Source organism: Pithys albifrons, chromosome 18 (genome assembly GCF_047495875.1).
Source record: "Pithys albifrons albifrons isolate INPA30051 chromosome 18, PitAlb_v1, whole genome shotgun sequence".
In the NCBI taxonomy this organism is placed as follows: domain Eukaryota; kingdom Metazoa; phylum Chordata; class Aves; order Passeriformes; family Thamnophilidae; genus Pithys; species Pithys albifrons.
The window spans coordinates 13550494-13569877 of NC_092475.1; the positions used below are offsets into that span (position 1 = coordinate 13550494).

Here is a 19384-nt window from a genome sequence, read left to right on the forward strand (position 1 = left end):
GGCTCAGCTGTGCCCTGGGCAGCTGCTGCCAATGGGCCATTGGGAACAGTTGCTGGGCAATGGCAGAGAGGGTTTAGAATGCACAGCTTTGGGCACACCCACACAGGGAGAAACTGCTCCCACCTGCTGAACTGGGACAACTTGGAACAGCAGATCCTCAGCTCTGCAGGCTGGAGCTCCCACCCACCCTTTCCTGGGATGAGGCAGACAAGGAGCACTGTCCTGGCTGTGGAGGTGGACAAGAAACATCATTGGTGGGTGGTTCATTACCTGGAATGCCACACCACCACAGGTGCCTTGGTGCTGACAAGGGCTTTGCTAGGGGCTCCCACAGCACCCTGGCATCCAAGTGAGGACATCACAGTCTAGATGGGTGGCTTTGTAAAACTGGGAAAGACTGGCTGAATACCTGGGCTCCGGGGAGATTAGGGGTGGGTTGGACTCTACCTGGATGCCAGTGACAAGGGACAAGACCTCTCCTTACCATGGGAAAGACCCCTCAGGGGGTTTTGCTGAGACCTGTCCCAAGGCCATAGCAATGACCTGGGAAGGGGACAAAATACACCCTCAAAATGAGACCCCCAAGGTCCCTTCCAACCTGGGCTCTCCTGGGATCTTGTGGCTCCCCAATCCTCTTCCCACATGCTGCAGCTTCGCTCCATAGCTGCATCTTTTTATTCTTGTCACAGGTCTTGATCTCCACCATTACCAGGGCATTATTTTCCATCCAACAAAGGGGACATCCCCCAAAATAATCATCTAAATATTTTTTAAAAAATGAAAATGACAAAACACTTCCCAGGATCTCTGCTGAGGAGTGTCACAGGGGAAGAAAAATTCTTTTTGTGATCAAGAGACTTAACTTCAAAACACCCAAACTGCACATCTCCACGGGGCACCTTTCTGCAGGGTTATTAATAAGAAATAATTGTTTTAATGCAGAAAAGTCTGTGTACTTTCTATTCCCTTCCAAAAGCCCTGCATCACTTGTCCTTAATGAATAATGAAAGATGCTTTTGTATTGCTTCCCAACCATAGACTTTCAAGTGATTGTTAAGCAATAATAAATAAGACTTTAAAGAAAATCAGGGTCTGATGGAAACTTAGTTCTGGACTAATAAGAGAAGCACCTGCTGTTACACAAGTTTACAGACGTTCCTGGGGCTTTGGTGGGTGGGGAATTTTGGTCAAAGCTCTGAATGTCTCGACACTGGAAAAATATCACTAAACGTTTCTGAAATGCTGTTGCAACGTTCCATAGGAATTGGAATGTGGTGGCTCTTGATGCTCCTTCTAGAAGGAAACCAGGAGACTGCCTTGCCCAGGACATACCCTGATTGGAGCTCTGCTGTGCTGTCCTGTCTCCCCCCACTCTGAGGGAGGGTTTATTGTGGCAAGCCAAACCCAAAGTGGACATTGTTCTCTGAGAACTGGAGTATTTGGATTTCATAAGAAAACAATGTATTCCTCTGGGAAGCTGATGTGGCTTTCAACCCTTCCATGGGAAGCCCATTCTTCAGGTGAAAAACTGAAGCTTGGAAGAGATATCATGGAATGGTTTGGGTTGGAAGGAACCTTAAGGATCATCCAATTCCACCCCTGCCAAGGGCAGGGACACCTTTCACCAGCCCAGGGTGCTCCAAGCCCTGTCCAACCTGGCCTTGGACACTCCCAGGGATGGGGCAGCCACAGCTTCTCTGGGCACCCTGTGCCAGGGCCTGCCCACCCTCACAGGGAAGAATTCCTTCCTAATATCCCACCTAACCCTGCCTTGTCAGTGGAAAGCCATGGATTGCCCAAGAAAAATTAATCTGAAAAGCCCAGTTAATTCCTCACACTTGGGCTGGTTGGTACCCAGAGATCTTGCCTTGAGCCCACAGGCAGGTCTTGATGTTGGCAAGAGAGATCACCTCACTAAGGGGTCTCCTACTAGTGACCAATCCAGCCTTCAGAGGTATCTTCTGAGCACCTCAGCACTCCCACCAGTCTCACCAGGAACAACCACCTTGCTGGGTAGTTTTGTGTAACTGAGCATTTAACACCACCACAGTTCTGTTGGGATCAGGGGGGAAAACTCAAGGGGGGGTTTGCCTCTGCTTCAATTGCCAATTAATCACCTGTGCTGTGGCACTACCCCAGAAATGTTGTAACAGGAAAAAACTTCTTAATGGAAAGGGCTGTCCAGCCCTGGCACAGCTGCCCAGGGCAGTGGTGGAGTCACAACCCCTGGAGGGACTTAAAAGGTGTGTGGGTGCAGCACTTGGGGACATGGTTTAGTGGTGGGCTTGGCAGCAGTGGGGGAACAGTTGGACTCAGTGATCTCAGAGAGCTTTTCCAGCGTTACTGGCTCTGTGATTCCATGATTTTATGGCTCTGTGCACCACTGTGAGGGGTCACTCCCGCCGCTGAGCTCCCGCTGTTCACTAACGCTGCAGGCAGCGGCTGCACAAAACTAATTGCAGTAAATGTCTGTGACCTGAACACCGTTCCCGAGCGCTGGGACCACACAGTGGGAACTCGTGGAACGCGTGTGACACCTCCAGTGCTGCTGTGCCCGCGCTGCTCCCGCACAGCGCTGCGTGTGCCCGTCCCCCGGTGCCAGCGCTCCCAGCGCGGGCATCCCACGCGTGTGTGCAGGGACGAAATGCTGGACGTTCCTTTCGGTCAGGAAACATCAGATTCCCATGAGAATCGTCCCCTTCCCGGTGAGTGCGAGGAGCGAACACGGAACGGAGCAGCCGAGCTGTGGATCGCTCTGTTACCGACAGCAGCGGGGGCAGCGCCGGGCTGGACCCTCGGTCTGCCCCGGGCCGGACCCCCCGTTCTACTCGGGCTGGACCCCCCACTCTGCCCGGGCCGCCCCCCCCCCCCCCCTCGGCTCTGCCCGGGTCGGACCCCCCCGCTTTGCCCGGGACAGATCCCCCGCTTTGCCCGGGACAGACCCCCCGCTCTGCCCGGCCTGGACCCTCCCTTTGCCCGGGCCGGACCTTTGGTCTGCCCAGACTGGACCCACGGTCTGCCCGGGCTGGACCCCCCTCTCTGCCCTGGACAGACCCCCCTCCCTGCCCGGGCCGGACTCCCCGCTGGGAGGGCTGGACCCTCACTTTGCCCGGGCCGGACTTTCGGTCTGCCCAGACTGGACTCCCGGTCTGCCCAGACTAGACCCCCGGTCTGCCCGGGCTGGACCTCCGCTCTGCCGCGGCTGGACCCCTCGCTCTGCCCGGATTCCCCGCTCTGCCCGGGCTGGACTCCACTCTCTGCTCTGGACAGACCCCTCGCTCTGTCCGGGCTGGACCCCCTGCACTGCCTGGACCGGACCCCGCGCTCCTCCCGCGCCCACCGGGGACGCTGCGGGTGCGAACTTCGGCTTCGGTTCGGGGGAACCGCGGGCGGGCAGAACGCGAGCCCGGTGGGGCCGGTGCGAGCGGCTGCTCTGCAGCTCCGGGGTGAGCTCTGCGGGACCGCGACCCACCGTCACCGACACGGGAACCGGTACCCACCATCCCTCCCATCCCTCCCATCCCCGCACCGGGACCCGCCGCCCGGAGCATCCCCGCGCTCCGGCCCCGCCCGTCCCCGCCCCGCTCTGGACTCTTCCACCGCTCGTCCTCCTGTGCGGGAGGGCGCGGGGGCCGCGGGAGCGGCGGAGCTGCCCCGGTCGAGTCCCGGCGGTGCTGCCCAGCCCCGCAGGGCTCTGTCGGGACGGGTCGGTGCGGGCTGAGCCGCGGCGGCCCCGGGGGCTGGCGGGGGCTGTCCGGGAGCGCTCGGTGCTGTCTCCGCGTCCCCCCCGGCGCGGGGCCGTGGTACGGTCGGTGGGAAGGAGCGGCGGCGCGGGGCGGTGCGCGGCACTGAGCCGGCGGCTCCCGCGGGCGAGGCGGGACGGGCCGGGCCCTCCGTCCGCTCCGCTCCGGCACCGCATCCCGGCACCGCATCCCGGCTCCGCATCCCCACACCGCATTCCGGCACCGCATCTCCGCACCGGCACCGCCCCGCACGGTGAGTGCTGCCGCGCCTTCCCCCGCGCTGCTCCCGCCGTGCGGAGCGTGCGGTCCGGGCGCGCCGCTGGCAGCGCGGCTGCTCCCCCGCCTGGGACTTATCGCCGCGTTATTAATTAATTTCTTCCTTTTTTTTTTTTTTTTTTCGTTTTCGACGTTCTCTTTCCCCGCTGGTTTTTCTTGGCTCGGTGTTCCCCCCACCCTGCCCCGGGAAGGGGGAAGGAGCGCGGGGCTGCCGGAGCCCGTCCCGCGGGATGCGAGACGCGTGGGAGCGGCTGCCAGTGGGTCCCGTCCCGCTGGGGGTGGCTCCGGGGCTGAGCCCCGCGCGTCCCGCACACTCGTGCAGGGCAGGGATGGCAGCGATGGCCGCGAGTTACTTTGTGCCCCCCGCACCGCGGGGATGCTCCGGGGCGCTGCGGGAGGGACCTCGGGCGGCGGGAGCGGCTCCGGAGCGATGAAAAGCCGGAATATCGAGCCCGAGCGGTGGGTTTGGCAGCCCCGGAGAGCGCGGGTGGTGCCCGGGCTCAGCCCTGCGGGGCCGTGCGGAGCCCACGGGCGGTGCTGGAGCCTGCGGAGCCTTCTCTGTCGCGGTTGTGTTTGCGTTGCTGGTTTCCGTCGGTGTCTGTGTTTGGGAACAGGCTCTCCGGAGGAGCGGTGGAATCACCATCCCTGGAATGGTTAAAAACGAGTGGATGTGGCACTTGGCGATGCGGTTTAGTGGGCATGGAGGCACTTACAGGTTGGACTTGATGGTCTTGGAGGTCTTTTCCAACCCTGATGATTCCGGGATTTGAGGTGATGTTTGGAACTCCAGGTCTTAGTCCCGGCTCTGCCAGAAGGGCTTTGGTGGGTGTGAAACAATCAGATTTGGCTGTGCCTTTGGGAGAGTGTCCAAAAACTGATTCCTCTCGTCAGACAGCACGGAAGGCTGAGGCACAAACTGCCGGGATGGATTACAGTGTGGATGTGCCCCTTTGTTTTCCTGACTTGCTCCTGAAGAGCCAGAGCCCACCTGCAGGAACGCCCCAGCTCGGTCGTGGCTGCTGCAATTCTCCAGCACAGAACCCCAGAACCACCACCTGGGCTGGAAAAGCCCTCTGAGATCAAGTCTGGTCATCCCCCCAACACTGCCAAGCCCACCACTAACCCATGTCCCCAAGTGCCACAGCTGCACATCTTTTAAATCCCTTTAGGAATGGTGACTCCACCACTTCTGAGTGTAATTTTTGGATGCTTTTGGCATGGGGAAGGGCTGGGCTGTGGGGCTGAGGTGGAACCAGCCCACACTGAGCTGTGGCTCCAGTGGCTGCTCAGGGCTCTGGGAGCTCTGGCTTTGGAGGAGACTGAATTCAGCAGCATCATAACTGACCTGAGCTTACTTTCAAGGCCAGAAAAACAAGACCCTCTGATTTCATACTAAAGAAATCGTTGTTTTTCCTTTGCCAGTAAATCCCGTGTGGTGACCAATGGCTGGTGTCAGCATTGGCTGGGCACGGAGGGAGCTGGGATGGCAGCAGGTTGGCCACTGCTGCCAGCTCTCCCCGAGCTGGCAGGGACAGCACAAGCCTTCAGCCTGGCATTTGCTGTGGATCTCAGCACCCAGATCCTGTTTTCCTTGGCAGCGTCACTGGAGGAGCTGTCACAGGATGTCACAGGACCTCCTGGTTGTCCCTGCTGTGAGCAGGAGAAGGGCTGTGCTCTTCCACAGGAGCCTCCACTCTCGGTCTCCTTTTAGCAGTTAAGGGGGAGGTGGTGCCTTCCCTTTCATTTTGTCCTGTCCTTTATTCTGCTTTTTGCCCAGGTTTGGGCTCTTTGTGTTATTTCCTTCCAAAGGGCAGGGACTGGGTTTGGTTTGCAGGTGAAGCCAGTGCAGAGCCTTGGGATAAGGAGCCTGCACTGATGGGGGAAGAACTGCTGGTTTTGGGGAGCTCAGGAGCCTGTGCCATGAGGAAAGCTCAGGTTATGGCACAGGATGCTGTGCCATGAGGAAAGCTCAGGGCAAGGCACAGGATGCTGTGCCATGAGGAAAGCTCAGGTTATGGCACAGGATGCTGTGCCATGAGGAAAGCTCAGTTAAGGCACAGGATGCTGTGCCATGAGAAAAGCTCAGGTTATGGCACAGGATGCTGTGCCATGAGAAAAGCTCAGGTTATGGCACAGGATGCTGTGCCATGAGGAAAGCTCAGGTTATGGCACAGGATGCTGTGCCATGAGGAAAGCTCAGGTTATGGCACAGGATGCTGTGCCACGAGGAAAGCTCAGGGTAAGGCAGAGGATGCTGTGCCATGAGGAAAGCTCAGGTCAGGGCACAGGATGCTGTGCCATGAGGAAAGCTCAGGGCAAGGCACAGGATGCTGTACCACGAGGAAAGCTCAGGGTAAGGCACAGGATGCTGTGCCATGAGGAAAGCTCAGGTTATGGCACAGGATGCTGTGCCATGAGGAAAGCTCAGGTTATGGCACAGGATGCTGTGCCATGAGGAAAGCTCAGGGCAAGGCACAGGATGCTGTGCCACGAGGAAAGCTCAGTTAAGGCACAGGATGCTGTGCCATGAGGAAAGCTCAGGTTATGGCACAGGATGCTGTGCCACGAGGAAAGCTCAGGTTATGGCACAGGATGCTGTGCCACGAGGAAAGCTCAGGTTATGGCAAAGGATGATGTGCCATGAGGAAATCTCAGGGCAAGGCACAGGATGCTGTGCCACGAGGAAAGCTCAGGGTAAGGCAGAGGATGCTGTGCCATGAGGAAAGCTCAGGGTAAGGCAGAGGATGCTGTGCTATGAGGAAAGCTCAGGTCATGGCACAGGATGCTGTGCCATTGGGAAAGCTCAGGTTATGGCACAGGATGATGTGCCATTGGGAAAGCTCAGTTAAGGCACAGGATGCTGTTTCATGAGGAAAGCTCAGGTTATGGCACAGGATGCTGTGCCATGAGGAAAGGGCAAGGCACAGGATGCTGTGCCATGAGGAAAGCTCAGGGTAAGGCACAGGATGCTGTGCCATGAGGAAAGCTCAGGGTAAGGCACAGGATGCTGTGCCATGAGGAAAGCTCAGGGCAAGGCACAGGATGCTGTGCCATGAGGAAAGCTCAGGTTATGGCACAGGATGCTGTGCCATGAGGAAAGCTCAGGTCAGGGCACAGGATGCTGTGCCATGAGGAAAGCTCAGGGCAAGGCACAGGATGCTGTGCCATGAGGAAAGCTCAGGGTAAGGCACAGGATGCTGTGCCACGAGGAAAGCTCAGGGTAAGGCACAGGATGCTGTGCCACGAGGAAAGCTCAGCGTAAGGCACAGGATGCTGTGCCATTGGGAAAGCTCAGGGTAAGGCACAGGATGCTGTGCCATTGGGAAAGCTCAGGTTATGGCACAGGATGCTGTGCCATGAGGAAAGCTCAGGGTAAGGCACAGGATGCTGTGCCATTGGGAAAGCTCAGGGTAAGGCAGAGGATGCTGTGCCATGAGGAAAGGGCAAGGCACAGGATGCTGTGCCATTGGGAAAGCTCAGGGTAAGGCACAGGATGCTGTGCCACGAGGAAAGCTCAGGTTATGGCACAGCAGGATAATCCTTTGCGGGTGCCCGCTCTCGGTGCCAACCTGTCACAAGGTTTATTGCTCACGTTCCTGGGAGCCTTTTTGTGACTCTGTTTTCAGTGAAAGGTCTGGCTGCGAGTGAGACCTTTCCCCCGGAGCTGAGGCTGTTCACACACTCGCTCAGCTCCCTCTGCCCTGGGGCATTGCTGGGGTTTGACTTCCATCCACAACATTATCTTGACGGATTTCAGGGGAATGGCAAAGCAGACAAGGTGGGTCTCTTAAGGACCACGTTCTTTAGAAAAGGCAGATAATAGGCAGTGAGTTTGGGGAGGATGTTTTATTTAGGGATTGAAAAGGGAGGATTAAAGCTCTTGACAGAGAACAGTTTATGTGGAATAAGTGATGGGACTTGATCATTCAGGAAAAAAAAACGACTACCACGTTCTCATCACCGAGAGAGCTTTCAGCTCTCCCTGTCCCAAATTATTGAATAAAAGCAACAGAACTTCTTTTGATTTGAGTTCTTTCTTGGTGGCTGAATAAGGAGTTTTCAGACCTAGAAGTAAACTTGCATCTGCTCAGAGAAAATGGCTTATGGATATAAAAATCTGTGCTGTGCTAAAGATGCTGTGGAGTTATCCAGATGTTAATTACAGGCATTGGAAGTCGCTGTGTCTGTCTTGGAGAATTGCAGTTTTCCTTCTTTCCCCCCTGTGCTCCTGGGTTTGCCCAAGCACGAAGTCCCTGCCTGCAGAATTACCGAAACAAAAGTCGGTTTGTGGAGGGGGAGAAGAAATAGGAATCAAATTTGAAGCTCAAGTTCTGATTCCAAAACAAGTCGCTCATTCTTCTCACAGCTTGAGGTTTGTGATGGAAAGGTTGAAAACACCCAGCAAGAAAAACAGGCTAGAAAAAAATCTGAAATGAGCTGAACAGAGTGAAATTTAGAATAAACTGTCATCAGAGAGTGTTTATAAACCTGCTGGAGAAAAGGGAGGGAGGAACCATCCAGATCAATAACAACTTCTTTTTTTTTTTTTTTTTGGTAACTGTAGAGCCTTAATCATGCAGTTTAAAAAAATAATCCTAAATGTGTGCTTTTTATACCTGTGCTGGTACTGGGGCTAAAGCTGCAGAGTTCATGCTGATCTGGGTAATCTGAATCAAGCTGAATAGTAAAGAGGCTCTTAGGAGGATCTGAAACCCAGGAGGCATTTTTCAAACCTGAGTTATGTCACTTTTTTTAGAGGTGCCTCAGGCAATTGCATTTTAAGAAGACAAAGCTTTTGTTTTCAAGCTGGCCTAGAAAAATGCCAAGGATGAATCCAAAGTAAAGGCTTTCAGAAGTTGTCATTTGTGATTAAGTTGATTTTGCTGTTGTGCACAGAAGGCTCTGCCTTCCTCTGTGCTGTGAGAACTTGGGGCTATTTTTATTTTTGCCACCAGGCCTGGTGTACCTGTTTCATTCAGTGAGTGATATCACACAGGGGAGGGGGAGTCCAGCCTCCAAGTCTGGGTTTAATTAGAGGGTCAGGTGTCTCAAAGCTCTATCTCTGATATAAAATTAATTGTATGAGCTTTATAAGAGGCAGAATTGAGGGACATCAGGGCAGAGATCAGCTCAGGTGGGTGTTCTGCAGAATTAACATCTGTCTGGGTCTGGCTTAAAGATTTAAGATGCTGGAACTATCAAAGCCAAGGCTTGTACCCATGAGCAAAGGCTGTTCCTTTGGCATGTCTTGGGCAATTCTGAGCTTGCCTGGAGATGCACACAGGGAATCTGAAGCTTTTCTTGGGGCTTCTCATGTGTCTTGCAGCTTCAAACAATGAGAAAGAGTCCCTTGGGGCTGCCAGGCTGTGGGCAAACGAGAGGGGCTGGTTCTGCAGAGCCTGAGCTGGCACATCCTGTGCAGGATGGCACAGCTGGGTCTGGAGAATGGATGTGGCAGAGTGTGTTGCCTGCAGCCTGGGGTGGTGGGAGCTCCCAGCAAGGTCCTCCTTGCCAGAGAAGGTGAAATCCTGGCAGTGCTGGAAAGGTTTCCTTTTCTTAGAGAAAACAAGAAGAATTTTTGGCTTAATATCCGAGTCTCTTAAAATTAGACCGTCTCAAAGGAGCGTTGGCTGCATTTCTGGTGCCCAGAGCTGTGTCACCTGGACAGGAGGTGTCCCTGGAGCTCTCCTGGCCCTGAGAACCAGCTGCTTCATTAGCCCTGCCTGGCATGGCCCTGGGGAACCGGGCAAGGGCTGGAAGGGCAGGGTGAGTCACTTTTTGGCTCTTGTGTAACACTGTTCCACACAAACAGCCCTGTTTGTTCTGCTCACTGTGTTGTCCACCCTGAGGAGATGGGAGAGTGGATGGCCCCTGTGCAGGAGGACCTGCTGAGCTGCTTCCCAAGCAGGGGGGTTGTTGTGCTGGTTTAAAGGTGAACAGGCAGGAGAAACAAACCCAACGCAAGAGAGATTATAAATCAGAGTTACAATTTAATAACAATATTACAAGAAATGCAGTGGCACAGAGAGAAATTGGGTTTAACCCCCAAACCCAGCAGTCTAACCCAGCCCCCTGGGGCACAAACACAGGGGGGTTTGGTGGCCCCTGTGCTGAGCCCCCACGTGGTTCCTCCGAGTCCAAAGGAAAAGGAGGTGAAAAACCTGTTGGTGCAGATGATGGCACAGTCTGGTGGAGAGTGGGGGGCTCCTCCTGTCCAGGGTCTGCTCCTCCTCTGGATCCAGTGAATAGTTCCAGAAGTCCCCAAAGCCCAAGATTCTCTCCCCTGAGGCTTGGGTGGGAGCCCCCAGTGCCTCCCCCAGGGCAGGGAGTTCCACACTGGGGGATCTGACTCTGGCAGTCAGGGGGGATTTTGGACTCGTTGCTGGCCCATGGGCAGAGCTGAGCCCTCAGGTGGGTGTGGAGGTGCCAAGGAGTCCCTGCAGGGCAGTTCTCCCAGCTCCTCTGCCAGGCTTCTTTCCCAGCCAGCTCCCAGCCTGAGGGCTCAGCTGTGCCCTGGGCAGCTGCTGCCAATGGGCCATTGGGAACAGTTGCTGGGCAATGGCAGAGAGGGTTTAGAATGCCCAGCTTTGGGCACCCCCACACAGGGAGAAACTGGTCCCACCTGCTGAACTGGGACAGTAGTGCAGCTCTCCACTGGCACCTCATCATCATGGTATTTTATTTTTGTAAACCAAGGCTTGAGAATGTGTTGCAACCAAATACTGATGGAGAGCAAGTTGTGCTGGGGAGGAGCCTCTGAGGCCAGGCCTGGCCTTGCCCTTGCAGGGAAGGTCCCCAGTTGATTGAAGGGCTTCTGAGCTTTTGCTTCTCCTCTGCTGCTGGAGCTGCACAGCAGGATGTGCCCTGCAGGATGCCCAGCTCTGTTCCAGCAGCATCTCTGCACCTGCAGCAGAGGATTTCCTTTACTGAACATCCACTGGCTTTGCTGGTGATGTTGCCCAACTGTCTTTTTTTAATTTCAGTTCCAAAAAATGGGATTTTAAAATAGAAAACATAATGCCAGTCGGTTTTGTTTTTTTTTTTTCCCTAACAAGACTGAGGTAAAGAGATGAACACCCCTGGGCTATGTCTGTGAGAATTCAGTGATTCCCAGGGGATGTCTGCAGCATCTCCTCAGTGTGGGGAGTGATGGTGCCAAACAAAAGGTGCTGAGAAGAGCCACAGCTTTATCTGATGCTTTTGCAAGCAGCTTAAATTCCAACAAAGCAGCCCCGGTGGGAATGAATGTGAACTCATTTTCTGATTGCTACTACAAGGAGAATAAGAATGGGCAGGTTAAATGTGTGAGCAGGAGCAATAAGGGAGGCAGTGCAGCTCCTTCCCCTGCTGTGGCAGGATTGAGTGGCTCCTGCTGTGTCCCCCCTTCCCTGGAGGGAGGACATCCTTCAGCTGGGGCTCTTCCTGCTGACATGGCAGAGGCAGAAACTGCAGGAGAAGGTGGTGTGGCAATGGTGGCATTGGAGGCTCGTTCTGGAATCACCGAGGCTCATGTTGGTGTGTGAATCCTGAGGGCAGCACTGGGCAGCCCAAGGACAGAGAAGGGGTTGCAGATCTTCCCTACCTGGGCTCTTGATGTCTTTATTATAGTCTAAATTTTGTGGTTTCCTTCTGTCTCTAGCAAACTATTTTTTGGAAAACTGTCTAGGGAGCATTTGTGAGAGAGGTGGTTCCTTCAGCAGGATGAGTGGAGCACTGTCCTGCCAGCTCTCCTGCACAGGGCCAAGGTGCTTGAGCCTGACTGGTGGGTGAAGCCCAGTCTTGAAGAAATAGGAATGATTTGGTGCTCCAATGGAGAGGTTTGGACCTCAGCAACAGGGGGTTTCACAGTGACAACTGCTGCTGTGGCTGTCCTGTGACAGTCAGCTGTGGCAGTGCCCATAGTGCTCACTGTGCCTTTGTCCTGGCCTCCAGTTGCTCCTGGAGATCAAGGTGACTCTCCTGGACTGAGTTGTGGCTCCAGGGTAGAACTTTCCAGGGGGCTGGTGCTCAACCATCATTGTGTTGTTTCAAATGTAGAAAACCCTCTGTGGTTGCCCTGGGACAGCCATTGCAGAGCTGAGGGTGCTGCCTGGCCTGGCCAAGGCTGTTCCTGCTCAAGGGCAGCACTGGGGGGCTTTGGTGGTTCAGCAGCTCCTGCTTTCTATCTTGGAGCTGGATCTGCTTGTAAAACAGGTATTGCTTGTGAGTGGTGGTGCTGCAGCAAAATGCAGTGACTGGAGCTCTTACAGCTCCTGAAACTCTTTCTGGAGTTGGTAAGAGCTACAAACTCTGCAAAAATCCTCTTGAGCTCCTCCAGTAACTTCATTTTTTATTTATATTTTTGAACTTCTGCTCTAAAGCTTAGTGTGTAACCCTGACACTCCCACATCTCAAGAGGGGAGGAAAACTTTGCCCTTATCTGTGATGGCTTTGAGAGAATCCCAGAATGGTTTGGGTTGGAGGGACCTTAAAGCTCATGTTGTTCCAGCCCCTGCCATGGGCAGGGACACCTCCCACCAGCCCAGGCTGCTCCAAGCCCTGTCCAACCTGGCCTTGGACACTCCCAGGGATGGGGCAGCCACAGCTTCTCTGCCCAACCTGTGCCAGGGCCTGCCCACCCTCACAGGGAAGAATTCCTTCCCAAGATCCAATCTAAACCTACTCTCTTTTCAGCTTAAAGCAATTCCCCCTTATCCGGTCCCTCCATCCCTTGTCCTCAGTCCCTCTCCAGCTCTCCTGGAGCCCCTTTGGGCACTGGAAGGGGCTCTCAGGTCTCTCTGGAGCCTTCTCTTTTCCAGGTGAGCCCCCCCAGCTCTCCCAGCCTGGCTCCAGAGCAGAGGGACTCCAGCCCTTGGAGCATCTCCATGGCCTCCTCTGGACCTGCTCCAACAAGTCCATGTCCTTCCTGTGCTGGGAACCAAGAGGGTCTCATATATTCTCCCCAAGCCTGGTGGCCAAGTCTAGGACAAACCTCCCCACATCCCTGCAGGCAGTTACAAAAGTACTGCAAAATCCTTGGTCCAGCTCCTGTGCTGTACCAGTGCCCATCCTTTCCCTCTGGTGGCATCTTGGCACCCACAGGGCACAGGTGCTGACGGAGAGAAACATGCCAGGGTACATCCCCCTGGAAGGATGCCCTGTGTGGAAGTAACACTGTGGAGCATCTCCAGTGCAATGGGAATGAATCACAGAATCATAGAATGGATTGGGTTGGAAAAGACCTCCGAGATCATCAAGTCCAACCCTTGGTCCAACTCCAGTCCCTTTACCAGATCATGGCACTCAGTGCCACGGCCAAGCTCAGTTTAGAAACCTCCAGGGATGGGGAATCCACCCCCTCTCTGGGCAGCCCATTCCAATCCCTGAGCACTCTCTCTGCAAAGAATTTCTTCCTGCTCTCCAACTTCAATTTCCCCTGGCAGAGCTTGAGCCCATCGTGCCCCCTTGTCCTATTGCTGAATGCCTGGGAGAAGAGACCAACCCGCACCTGGCCAGAACTTCCCTTCAGGCAGTTCCAGACAGTGCTGAGGTCACCTCTGAGCCTCCTCTTCTCCAGGCTGAACACCCCCAGCTCCCTCAGCCTCTCCCCACAGCACTTGTGCTCCAGTCCCTTCTCCAGCCTCGTTGCTCTTCTCTGGCCCCGCTCCAGCCCCTCAATCTCTTTCCTCAACTGAGGGGCCCAGAACTGAACACAACACTCAAGGTGTGGCCTCCCCAGTGCTGAGTCCAGGGGAAGGGTCACTGCCCTGGGCCTGCTGGCCACGCTAGTTTGGATCCAGGCCAGGATCCCCTTGGCCTTCTTGGCCACCTGGGCACACTGGTGGCTCCTGTTGAGCTTCCTGTCCCTCAGTCCCCCCAGGTCCCTCTGCCTGGCTGCTCTCCAGCCACTCTGTGCCCAGCCTGGAGCGCTGCAGGGGGTTGGGGTGGCCAAAGGGCAGGACCTGCACTTGGCCTTGTTGAACTCCATCCCATTGGAATCAGCCCATCTCTCAAGTCCATCCAGATCCCTCTGCAGAGCCCTCCTGCCTTCCAGCAGGTCAACACTCCCTCCCAACTTGGTGTCATCAGCAAATTTGCTGATGATGGACTCAATCCCCTCACTTAAATCATCAATAAAGATGTTAAACAGGCCTGGATCCAACACTGACCCCTGGGGACACCACTGGTGACCGGCCCCCAGCTGGATGCAGCTCCGTTCACCAGCACTCTCTGGGCCCGAATGATTCCTGCCCCTGATCCACAGCAAAGGTGGGATTGTGTGTTTTCCTCCTGAGCAGCGAGGGCTTCCCCCAGCTGGGGCACAACCAGCATCTCCAGGGAGGGCACCGTGATAAGCTGGCATTGGTTAATGCCCCCTGTGAGCAGAGCCACACCTCGTGGCAGGAGAGAGGCAGGGAGGGCTGAGATGATGTAAATTAAAGTTGTGAGGAAGAAATGAAACCTGGTCTCTGGCCCTGCTCGTGCTGGGAGGAGAGTGAGCACAGCCTCTCTGAACTGAGCCGTTCCTTGCCTTCTCTTTGCCTTGGAAAAAAAAAGCAATTTCTCTGTCAGCTTTTCCTCTGGCACCTCCTGGGCCCCAATTGCATGTTTATCTTCAGCAGCTCCCCAAATGGCTTTGAAGATGGGCTTCAACACTGATCATCTCTCACAGTCCTTCCTCTGTGTTCTGCCAGCAGACATTAGGAAAGATATTTTAAATGACCTCTTTTTTTTCCCCCCAAATGAACGGGTTGTGTGTCTGGTCCGGGAGAGTTAAAGCTCTTGCAGCCCAAGTGTAAAATCAGCTGCTCCCATGTTTGCTCCCAGTTCTCCAGGCTTTGCCTTCCAGCCTGGTCTGCAAAGCAGCAGGAATTCCAGGGAAGATCAAAGCCAAAGGACTTAATTCCGAGGCAGAATCTGCCAGTGCTCCATTTGGGGAGCAGAATCCTGGTTAAATCCAGCTTTGTCTCCCCTTACTGCAGCAGTGGGACCTTTTCCTCTTGGAAGGGCTGGGAGAGGTCCGTGGGTGATGCCAGTGGGGTGCAGTGGGGAGGTGATGCCAGTGGGGTGCAGTGGGGAGGTGATGCCAGTGGGGTGTACAGGGGAGGTGATGCCAGCAGGGTGCAATGGGGAGGTGATGCCAGTGGGGTGCAATGGGGAGATGATGCCAGTGGGGTGCAGTGGGGAGATGATGCCAGTGGGGTGCAGTGGGGAGGTGATGCCAGTGGGGTGTAGAGGGGAGGTGATGCCAGTGAGATGCAATGGGAAGGTGATGCCAGTGGGGTGCAGTGGGGAGGTGATGCCAGTGAGATGCAATGGGAAGGTGATGCCAGTGGGGTGCAGTGGGGAGATGATGCCAGTGAGATGCAATGGGAAGGTGATGCCAGTGGGGTGCAGTGGGGAGGTGATGCCAGTGGGGTGCAGTGGGGAGATGATGCCAGTGAGATGCAATGGGAAGGTGATGCCAGTGGGGTGCAGTGGGGAGGTGATGCCAGTGGGGTGCAGTGGGGAGATGATGCCAGTGGGGTGCAGTGGGGAGATGATGCCAGTGGGGTGCAGTGGGGAGGTGATGCCAGTGAGATGCAATGGGAAGGTGATGCCATGGGGTGCAGTGGGGAGGTGATGCCTGGCACTGGCAGCTGGAAAAAAAACTTTGGGGTTTTCCTCTTTTCCCATCTGAGCACTGAGACCTGGGAAAAATTGTTCCTGACAGTGAGACATTTATTGGGTGTAAACCAGGCAGGACAGAGCAGAGGTGACTAATTCAGGTGAGGTGGCTAATTGAGGTGCTGGAGTGGGGCCAGAGAAAAGCAACGAGGCTGGAGAAGGGACTGGAGCACAAGTGCTGTGGGGAGAGGCTGAGGGAGCTGGGGGTGTTCAGCCTGGAGAAGAGGAGGCTCAGAGGTGACCTCAGCACTGTCTGGAACTGCCTGAAGGGAAGTTCTGGCCAGGTGGGGGTTGGTCTCTTCTCCCAGGCACTCAGCAATAGGACAAGGGGGCACAATGGGCTCAAGCTCTGCCAGGGGAAATTGAAGCTGGAGAGCAGAAAATAATTCTTTGCAGAGAGAGTGCTCAGGCATTGGAATGGGCTGCCCAGAGAGGGGGTGGATTCCCCACCACTGGAGGTTTTTAAGCTGAGCTTGGCCGTGGCACTGAGTGCCATGATCTGGTTAAGGGACTGGAGTTGGACCAAGGGTTGGACTTGATGATCTCGGAGGTCTTTTCCAACCCAATCCATTCTATGATTCTGTGATTCTGCAAGCCCAGGAGCTACAGCTGGAACAGGAGGGAAGGTTTGATAAATCATCTGGGGTGTGTTCCTGATGCTGCTTTGAGCTCCCACTTCTTTTTGTTCCCACTTTGATGGGCTCAGCTCCCAGTGACCTCTCCCTGAGCTGCCCTGGAGGGAGCACTCACTGCATGGTCAGTGAGGTGCAGCATCATCCTCCCTCCTGGTGCATGTGCCAAGGTACAGGGGAGGGCAGGTCCTGCAGAGCTTGGGCTGCAGGGCTGTGCTCAGTGAGGAGAGAGGCTGTGTGTGGATCTGGGAGCCAGGCTGGCCTCAGCATTCATTGCTTTGGTTGTCATTTATCATCCCATGGAAGCCCAGACTGGTGTGGGGTGGAAGGACCTTAAAGCTCATCTCGTTCCAATCTCCTCCTGCAGTTCAATTTGCAGATTCCCTCTCCAGGTCTGTGTGCTGATGGGATGTGCTTTTCCACATCCTGATTTGAGGGGGGGGAAACAGTGTTTTGTGGCTTCAGAATGAGTAGATTTTAGCAATATGTGTAACATAAACATCTTTATTTTCTCAAGATGTATTGATGCAGCAAGTCAGAGGCTTTTACCCTTTCAATCCTGGCTTGCCCCAAGTCTGCCCAGCTGCTTTGCCAACCTACAGCATGTTGGGCAGTAAATATGGCATGTTTACACAAAGCCTCTTCCCTCCAAGTCCCAAAAAAGAGGATGAACCACTCCCGAAGAGGCTGCTCAGGCTGAGTAGGTGTCATGTCCTGGGGCAAAATGCAGTTGGCCAAAGCAGCCCAGCAATATCTCCTAAATACAGGACGTTGTGATTTCTCCTCTGGGTTGGGACAGGAGGGGAGCATTACTGAGCATCCCCAAAACCTGCAGTGAGTGATGTGATACTGAGAGAGCCTCGTGGTGGCAAAGTTGAATGGCTGTTGAAAGCAAATGATTTTGGAAGCTGCTGCCTTTGGAAGTTGGTGCCCTGTGCCCAGGCTGGGCTGCTGGCCCTGCCCAGGTGCCCATCCCCAAGTGCAGGGAGCATTTGTGCAGCTTTATGAACTTCCAGGTTAAATCAGGCAATACCTCTGGACTTTTTTTTTCTTACCCTGAAGTTTGTCAACTCTTTATTTCCCTTTCAGAGCCTCACAGTCATGAGGAAGGGGAATCTTTGGCAAGTAGACTAAAGACTAACTGATGGAATTGATATAAAACAATTGATTTAGTTTATTAGAAATATAAAACTGGAAGGGACCCACAAGGACCATCCAGTCCAACCCCTGGCCCTGCACAGACACCCCAACAATCCCACCCTGTCCCTCAGAGGGTTGTCCAAACACTCCTGGAGCTCTGGCAGCCTTGGGGCTGTGCCCACTGCCCTGAATTCTTGTTTATCCCTTGAATTCTGTTTGCTGGAACTTTTCTAGTAAGAATAAAAGTGACCAGAAGGTACAGATAAGGCTTCCCACCCTGCAGAGTCCTTCTGTCCTCTCCCTGAAAAAAAAAATCTAATTTTTTAACAAATACAACAGATCTGGAGGACTTTCATGCCCATCCTGATGCCTCCCCTCGTGGTGTGATGGCACTGGCACTCAGAGCTCTGCAGCTGGTGGGCAGCAGTTGTGGCTCTGGAGTTGGTGCTCTAAATATATACCAGGTAGGAGGGCATGTGACTGGGCCTGACCTTGGGCAGAGGCAGAGCTGGGCACAGAGCCAGGCCCCCAGCTCCCGGTTCACTCTCTCGGACGTTGCTCCCCCTGCTCTGAGCTCTGTCCTTCCCCCAGAGCTGCCTGCAGAGCCCTGCCCTGCAGCGGGCACCGCGTGCTGGGTGCCCACTGCCATTCCCCTGCCATTCCTCTGCCATTCCCTGCCATTCCCTGCCATTCCGTGCCATTGCCCTGCCATTCCTCTGCCATTCCCTGCCATTCCCTGCCATTCCCTGCCATTCCTCTGCCATTCCCATGCCATTCCCTGCCATTCCCTGCCATTCCTCTGCCATTCCCCTGCCATTCCCTCCCATTCCCTGCCATACCCATGCCATTGCCCGGCCATTCCCCTGCCATTCCCTGCCATTCCCCTGCCATACCCATGCCCTACCCCTGCCATTCCCATGCCATTCCCTGCCATTCCCTGCCATTCCCCTGCCATTCCGCTGCCATTCCCTGCCATTCCCATGCCATTCCCTGCCGTTCCCTGCCATTCCCTGCCATTCCCCTGCCATACCCATGCCCTACCCCTGCCATTCCCATGCCATTCCCTGCCATTCCCTGCCATTCCCTGCCATTCTGCTGCCATTCCCTGCCATTCCCATGCCATTCCCATGCCATTCCCTGCCGTTCCCTGCCATTCCCTGCCATTCCCCTGCCATTCCGCTGTCATTCCCTGCCATTCCCATGCCATGCCCTGCCCTTTCCCTGCCCTACCCATGCCCTACCCCTGCCATTCCCCTGCCATTCCCATGCCATTCCCATGCCATTCCCTGCCATTCCCATGCCATTGCCATACCATTCCCTGCCATTCCCATGCCATTCCCATACCATTCCCTGCCATTCCCTGCCATTCCCATGCCATTGCCATACCATTCCCTGCCATTCCCTGCCATTCCCTGCCATTCTCTGCCCTTTCCCTGCCATTCCCATGCCCTACCCCTGCCATTCCCCTGCCATTCCCATGCCATTCCCATGCCATTCCCTGCCATTCCCATGCCATTCCCATGCCATTCCCATTCCATTCCCATGCCATTCCCATGCCATTCCCATACCATTCCCATGCCATTCCCATTCCATTCCCTTGCCATTCCCATGCCATTGCCATGCCATTCCCATACCATTCCCATGCCATTCCCATTACATTCCCTTGCCATTCCCCTGCCATTCCCCTACCATTCCCATGCCATTCCCTGCCATTCCCATGCCATTCCCATGCCATTCCCATTCCATTCCCATGCCATTCCCTGCCATTCCCATGCCATTCCCATGCCATTCCCATGCCATTCCCTGCCCTTCCCATGCCATTCCCCTGCCATTCCCATACCATTTCCATGCGATTCCCATGCCATTCCCTGCCATTCCCATACCATTCCCTACCATTCCCTGCCATTCCCTGCCATTCCCAGCCATTACCATGCCATTCCCATACCA

At 55.0% G+C, this 19384-nt stretch overlaps 1 protein-coding gene across 3 annotated transcripts in view; it reads left to right on the forward strand.

Annotated features, from left to right (window-relative positions):
* The first annotated feature begins 2645 nt into the window (after positions 1–2645).
* RALY (RALY heterogeneous nuclear ribonucleoprotein) overlaps positions 2646–19384 on the forward strand; it is a 154743-nt gene continuing 138004 nt past the window's right edge. The window contains exon 1 of one of the 3 annotated variants that reach the window (XM_071572658.1): positions 2646–2705. The gene's annotated coding sequence lies outside the window, so the exon portion shown is untranslated. Of the gene's footprint in view, positions 2706–3861; positions 3997–19384 lie in introns of those variants that run through there. The other 2 variants (XM_071572659.1, XM_071572657.1) reach the window with 2 other exon arrangements.